This window comes from Hordeum vulgare, chromosome 4H (genome assembly GCF_904849725.1).
Source record: "Hordeum vulgare subsp. vulgare chromosome 4H, MorexV3_pseudomolecules_assembly, whole genome shotgun sequence".
Lineage (NCBI taxonomy): Eukaryota > Viridiplantae > Streptophyta > Magnoliopsida > Poales > Poaceae > Hordeum > Hordeum vulgare.
In genome coordinates this window covers 493934006-493941797 of record NC_058521.1, presented here as the reverse complement: position 1 = coordinate 493941797, position 7792 = coordinate 493934006, and the positions used below count along the sequence as shown (strand labels likewise).

At 43.1% G+C, this 7792-nt stretch overlaps 2 pseudogenes; one reads left to right on the top strand and one right to left on the bottom strand.

Annotated features, from left to right (window-relative positions):
* Window positions 1-4089: 4089 nt before the first annotated feature.
* Window positions 4090-5768, bottom strand: LOC123446685 (annotated as a pseudogene).
* A 631-nt stretch (window positions 5769-6399) lies between these two features.
* LOC123450655 lies at window positions 6400-7016 on the top strand (annotated as a pseudogene).
* Window positions 7017-7792: the final 776 nt, after the last annotated feature.

The window sequence follows — 7792 nt, the reverse complement described above, 5'->3', positions numbered from 1 at the left end:
GGGGCTAAAAGCAAAAATGTTACTACAAAGGTTGGTTGTTAACGAGATGGTTCCGCCAACCAGTTCTCGTACCCGAGTTGTCAATAATTACCCTCATCAAATATATATAATGGTGATGAGAAATCCAGATAACTTCAGTTCCTTTGGCTCAAGTTGTCCATGACCGTGGACACGGCTAATCGATTAGGTTTGAGTACTTTGCAGAGTTTTGCACACGTTCCCCACAAGATTTGATCGCATCCGTGTATGTCCTCGCACTTCAGGGTGTTTGAAGACCGGATGATCAAAACATGGTCTTTCAACGGGTCCCTCTGAATCCCTATCGGTGCCCATCCATTCCTACCGTTCTTCTACATCTGCTAGCACCGCCTATCCAGAGTCGCCGCGTTGTCCAACCAAGCCAGAGCCCATAATGACTTGTGGCTGTGCAGGTAAGCCTTGGGTCTTGAAAATATCCGTCCGTCTCTTTGAGCCTGGGTGAAGCTTTCCACAGGATGACATGGCCTCTCCAGCATCCCGGGCATCCACTGGGTTCTCCAGGGAGCCGATCAACCGTCCTTCACCCAGTGTTGCATTGCGTCCGAGGTCTTGAAAATCTTGTCTTAACCGGTCTTGATTATTTAATCAACCTCGCATCACTCGTGTTATGCACTCAACCGAAATCCCGTCTACTCAAGCATAGCAATATGAAATTTGTCGTCCCGGGGCCAAGTATCGGGGTCGTTGTGTGCCTACCACATGATACTACAATCTATACTAAAATGTCCAAGTACCTAAGCAGCATGCAAATGGGCATAGGATGGTAGAACTACGATGCATAAAACATAGGTGATAGTATGATCAAAGTGACTTGCCTGTGATGTTGACGAAGAAGAATTTCTCGAGAAAATAACTTGATAGACTACTCGTCACTCTCCGATGAAATCTATATAACAAACATATCATTCACATAAGCACTCATACTAGCAATCATTCTAACAATCAAAACGAAGAAGAGAGTGAAAAGGAATTCTAAAAGAAACTTCAAATAAGACTAGGGAGTCTTCTACTACGTCAAACAGTAAATGGTTTTTGTCTAACAAAAAATAATAACAAGGAACTAAGATAAAAATTTAACTAAGATAAAATAAAGTATTTTTCACAAAACTTTTTGAAAGTATTCCCAAACGGGATTTGAAACAACGGTGAAACCAATTGCAAGTTACTAAGGAACTAGAATTGATTTCATGAAAACAACTAAAAATAAAATAAAAACTTGTTGCAAAACTACTGTTTAACTAACATAAACAAAACAATAATGTTTCTGAAATAATAAAGAAAATATTTTAAAACAAAAATAGAAAAGGAATTAGCCGAAATCCTAAAAGAGGTGAAACAGAAATTGTTTCACATGAAACAGTGAGCTAAAATACTCAAACAAATCTGACATTTTTACCACTGATACATAAGATCACTAGTGATCAGTACCAAAAGGAATCAAATTAAAATCTATTTTTAAACTCCTGTAATAGGCAAAACATGGTTTAAACTAAATCTGATCTAACTTGTATTTGAAAATTTCAAACATAGACATATTATATATTTTTAAAGACTACAGGAAATTTGTGAGCTAGAGGAAAAATAATCACTATCATTAGACTTCGGGATCAAAAGTTGTGGCGAAAACAAAATTGAAACTTTCTGTTTTTGCAATTTAGACAGAAAAACTGAAGATAACTAGCTAACTAATAGGGGTACACGTGGCAAGTTGCTATAGGCTGCGGGTGCTGTTTGTTTCAATACTAGGAGCAAACGGCCGAGGCTAACCAAAAACTACTGGCTAAAAGAATAAGTGAATATAAACCGCTGGTTTTCTAATCTAAACCGAAGAGTTACACTAGGATCTAATCTAGGCCTTTGAGTAAAGATCTAATGGCTATAAAACAAAAAAGAGAAATAAAAGAGGGGGAGAGGAGATTACCTCGGCTGGGAGAGCTGCCCGTGGCTGGCAATGGTGGAGAGGTGGGGGTGGGGTGCCGGTGGGGTGGGGAGGGACCGGCGGGAGGAGGAGTGGTGGAGGGGGGGGGGGCGGCGAGGTGGGGGGCTCTCGGCAGGGGTGGGGAGGCGAGGTGGAGGTGGGGCCTGCAGGTGGGGGCCGAGGTGAAAAGCTACTGGTGCTCATGCTCCTGGCAATGGGGAAGCAGGGGGGCGATGGGGAGGGTTCTCGCGAGGGGAGGAGCAGGGGGACGAAGTGGGGGAGGTGGGGTGGCAGGGGTGCAGTGGGCTCGGCAGGGAGGAGTGGTGGAGGAGGCCGATGGAGGAGTTCTCTGGCAAGTTTTCCGGTGACAACTCCGGCGAGGGGTGCGCGAGCTAGAGGCGAGGAGAGGTGGCGGTTTCAACGGAAATGGAACGAGGAGGACGTGGGGCTTCTTATAGAGGCGACGAGAGGCGCTGGGAAGGAAAGGATTTCGCGAATCCCGGAGGTGGGGATGTCCTCTCCATGGATGGCAAGTTTCGTGTCACGTGGAGAAGAGATGGAGGTAGGAGATGATCTCCTGTTGGGCTAGAATAGGTAAGTCTTAATGGGCCAGCATGCAATTCCTAATAAAAGTGATTTCCTTCCTATTTTCAAAACTAGGAAACTAAAACGTTAAAAAGGAAATCAAATCAATTTGGAATAAAGAGTTTTTATATACTAAAATTATTAGAAAAATAAAAAATAGATGATGGGCATTTTTCCACGGCAAAAATAAAAACTTCAGAAAAAATTATTTTCACAAAATTGCCAAAATGGTTTATTTTCTTTTGCAAATAATTTTCAAATGACCCTCTAAGTTTGAGGGTTCAAATAACTTTAAAAATGCCCGTGGGTTCGAGGGTCATGTTCCTCCGCTCTAGAATGTATTTCCCGACATTTTGTTGCACGAAGAAAACGAATGGAAATGCAAATGAATTCAATGCAAATATTTCCGTTCAAATTCTTTGTGGTTGAAGAAGTCATGTCATCTTCTCTCGTTGCTTTTAAAAGATTGAATTTGAATTCACCGGAGAAGGGGAAAGTCATTTTATTCCCTCTCATTCAAAAGTTTCGAAAAGTTTCAAATTTCACACAAGTTTCAATCACTCAGGCAAGCAACAAACAATCAATCTAATAATTATATTAACATTCCAAAATTTATAATTTTGGGATGTTACAGTATATACTTTTTTTGAAAGAAAATGTGTATATACTTGAGCAACATATAGTCCAATACAACACTGGAAACGCTGAAATATATGAAATCTAAATAGAATACTATAGTAGGTCTGCAATTTAAAACAGTGGAAGAGTCAGAAAGTCAAGCCATATTACTTGTAGCATTGTAGTTCACTTCTTTCAACTGAATATCACTGTACATTGGATTGGTTGTTAGGATGGTTTCAAGGCCAGATGATGAGGGAACTGATATTGGAACCTACAAATATTAAGTAGTAGTTGAATAATCCATACTGCAGAATTCATAACTTGACATAAGTAGCAGTGCTTCTAGGCAGACGAAATGGATAAATAAAGCAAAGATGGAATTGTTTTGTTAAATTTACAAAGGTAGCTGATAAATTCATTGTCTCCGTAACTTAAACTGAAATAGCTCATATTGTCTAAGCGGATTGCAGAAAACAACCACAGCTAAGGAGAATTTGTTTGTTATTTCCAGTCCCAGTCACTCAACTGTTATGGCTTCATCACTTCATCCCATCTTACAGATCTATAGTTCCTTAATTTATAATTCCAAACATATAACTGGCATTGAAAAATTTAACCAACAATTTCTTGATTTCCCAATGTAACATAAGAAGCAAATATATTGATTTTAAATACTAATATATTGAAGTAAAATAAGAAGTCATAACAGTTCAACATATGAAAGCAGACCAATTCACATGGTACTCATGTAAACTTTTTTTTCTCGGAATGATTTCAATGGCATATATAATAAAAAAAATCAAAACTAAGAAAGCTCGCAGCTCTGTACTCCGTGTTGGTGACAAAAGAAGCATTTACAGCATTTGATAATACAACATTCCCTCCATGATTCATCAACTAAAATAAGCAAAGAGAGATCAATCGAATTATACCTTCTCCATTCCCGTGATCAAAAAGTATCCACCAGAATCAAAAAGGCAGTCACTTTCCTTGAGTTCATGCAACCAGCATAAATTTGAATTAACCATGACTGGAAGGCGACCAATAGACACGAGATGAGTTTCATCCATAAGAACCCTCTTGTGACCAAAAACATCATTCTCTGTTTTAGACTTGTCACTTTTCTCCATAGAATAAATCTGTGAACAGTTTCAAATACGTCAGGAAATTGGGTGACTCAGTGACTGTAACACCTAACGGTGTGTTTGGTAGGATGCATGAAGGGTGCATGAGCCTAAAAGTTCCCTTCCCGACCCACCCTTGGGTGTTTGGTAGAGTGTATGAAGGGTGCATGACTCCACACTAGCTTAACACAAATACAATAGATGCATGCATGAAGAGAGCATGCATGAAGAGGGGTGTTGAGATGAGCATGCACGAAGCGGGAACAACTATGCTGAGATGAGAATGCAACCAAACACACCCTAAGTGCACAAATATGAGTACCCAGTGATGATATGGTAACTTCAAAACACACACACCATAAGACATCTTAGCACATAGTTTATGAAAGTAAATTAACATATCAACACAACAGTTCAATAGAATCAAGCGCATAAAACATTAGCAGACATCAGTGGCATCTACAACTATGTATGTTGCTAACTGCTAAGCTAATCTGGAAAGCAGCCATTTGTTCCTTGACTGCTCGATTTCATGTTCTGTCAATGGAATGTTTTGCTACATTAATTGGGGTACCAGGGAATAAATCAACTACCAAATTAAATGAAGACAACATCAGCTTCACAAGATCAGTAGATAGACACACAAGGTCTTTGCATCTTTTTACATGATTAACTTACAAACATGATTAAAATTGTGTGTTGTCAACAACACTTAAAAAAACAGGGTCATAGCATGCATGTCACATCATTTTACAGTTACAAATACTTTTGGAAGCATCGATCCCAGAGATTGCATTCATGTGTGCAACACTTCATAAACACACAACAACATAAAAGAGTAAGTAATTATAGAATATAAAGAACATGAAGACTTCTGACCTGAATATGCACTTCTACTTCCATTTTGGAGGAATATGTCATATTTTGGAGGCGAGCATGTCTAGGCTTCAGCTTAAGTGACTCCTCATCAATATCATCTTTGCCAGACCAAAATACAGGCTTTTCCAGTTTCACTGTGCCAAACCTGATGACGCACGCCTCCAACCACCAACAGTTCCTTTCTTTGAGGAATCATAACCTCGCTCGATAGTCACTTCTCCAAGCGAATCAAATAGCTCCTGGAGCCCATGCGAGACAAACTTGTTGTAGGAATTTATCTGATGGCTAATCAGACCAACCTCATCAAAAAATGACCTTGATGCTTCCTTGCAGAACCTCTCTAGGCTTCCCAAGCTCATGTCAATTGGAACTTCTGCATGTGACTCGGAGTACTTTCCCTTACCATCACCATCCAAGGGTGGTTTCCCATTCATATCAGCATCCACAGAAAGCTGTTTTTTGTCAACATCCATAGAAGACTGTCCATTTGAATCATCCACAGTATGGGATCTGCTCTCTTCATTGTCATACAATTCCATGGGGTCCAGCTCAGGCTCAGTGCCGTTTGCTGATTGCCCACTATCGCTTGATGGATCTTCCATTACGTTGATTGCCAACTTTTGAAGACTAACTACACATATCTGTCAGAACACTGAACTAATTATAATCGATCTTTTGTCGTGGTCTCTTCAAATCAAGCTCAAAGATCATAAATACTAATCATAAATCACGAGGCAGATGAAATAATCTAGCACAAAGCCGCGCTGGAAGAGGATGAATTCAGGAAATAAATAATACCTCTTGGTTGAAATGGTTCCATTAGACCCAATTCCGATCTTGCATGACCTTGCATTATCAATCTCTTCCCAAGTGAACTCTGAGAATGATGCTGTAGCATTATCCACCCTAGGCTGGATCTGACTTAACTAAGCTTCCACTTCCATGCGCCTCGCAGCTAATTCATTCACCTGATACACATAAATAAGGATCAGAGGTAAGATGATTTAAACATTTCTGCTGAACTGGTAGATTCACCCTTTTTTACAGCAGCCACACCACTGACTTGCCTGAAGAGATGCATCAACAGACTTAAGCTTCAGCTTTTCAAGCTCTCTACTGACATCATGCTGCAATGGGGCAGGTTGTCAGATCTTAACAACACGTCGTAGTACTTGTTCTTTTGTCGCGTGGATACGTGACCATAATACTTTCATCGACTGGAGTATACTCCCGATGGATCGGTGGGCGGACACGGCTGCCGGCCCGGTAGTGGCGGCGGGGGCGCCGTCCTACTGGTGCTACAGCTGCGAGTGGTTCGTGCGCACAGAGGGGGACGCCGAGCTAGCCTGCCCCGGCTGCGACGACGGCTTCCTGGAGCAGATGGACGCGCCGCCGCCGCGCAGGGCCGTCATGCCCGCCATCCTTCATCCGACGCCGCGCCGCCGCGGACGCGCCCGCCGAGGTCCGTCCACGCCACCAGCGCCACCAGCAGCTTCGAGCTCTTCTACGACGACGGCGCCGGATCCGGCCTCCGCCCGCTGCCCGAGAGCATGTCCGACTTCCTCATGGGCTCCGGCTTCGAGCGCCTCCTTGAGCAGCTCGCCCAGATCGAGGCCGGTGGCTTCGGCGCCGTCCGCCCCTGCGACAACCCGCCGGCCTCCAATGCCGCCGTCGAGTCCATGCCCACCGTCGTCGTCGCCGCCTTCCACGTCGGCGCCGACTCCCACTGCGCCGTTTGCAAGGAGGCCTTCGAGCTGGGCGACGAGGCCCGGGAGATGCCCTGCAGCCACATGTACCACGAGGACTGCATCCTGTCGTGGCTCGCGCTGCGCAACTCGGGAGCTTTTTGAACACAAGGAGCCACGCGGCAGCCGGGGCGTGGCCGGACGAGACGGAGGATAGGTGGTAGAAGCGGCGGAAGTCCGGGGAGGAGATGAGGTGGGACAGGGGACGGGCGACGGAGCGGACGCGGAGCAGCTCCGGGAGCGCGAGGCGGATGAGGATCTGATGGGAGGAGCACACCGGAGTCGCCGAGGAGAGGATAAGGTTTGGGTGGGGAGAGGGCTGTGGTGTGCACTAAGAGGAGAGGATAGGATCGGGTGGGGAGAGGGGGAGTGGGTGAGATTGTGTGGGGGGATCGGGTGGGGGGGGAGTGGGTGGTTCGGGTGTGTTTTTTTTAAACGAGGTGGGTGAGATTGTGAGGTTTTTCTTTTTTCACGAAATTGTTAGGTTATTTTTTATAACGAGAGTGGGTGAGGTTTTTTTATACGGGGAGTATGTTCTTATTTTTGTTTTTTTACCTTTTCTGTGTCTACCATGTTTATTTGTACATTATGGAATATTTGATTATATTTTGACTACTTCCTCCATTCCTAATTATAAATCTTTTTAAATTTTCGAATATAAATAACATATGGATCAAAATGTCTATATGCATCCGTACATAGTGCATAAAAGACATATATTTAGTGATCAAAATGTCCATATGAGCAGGGAATTTTTGGTGTACGATTATTCGTGCGTTGCACGTGCATGCTTACTAGTAACCTTAAAAAAACTAATACTCTTTTGATCACAGAAATATGACCACCGTTAATTTTCCTAATTTTATGGCTAACTTTCTTTG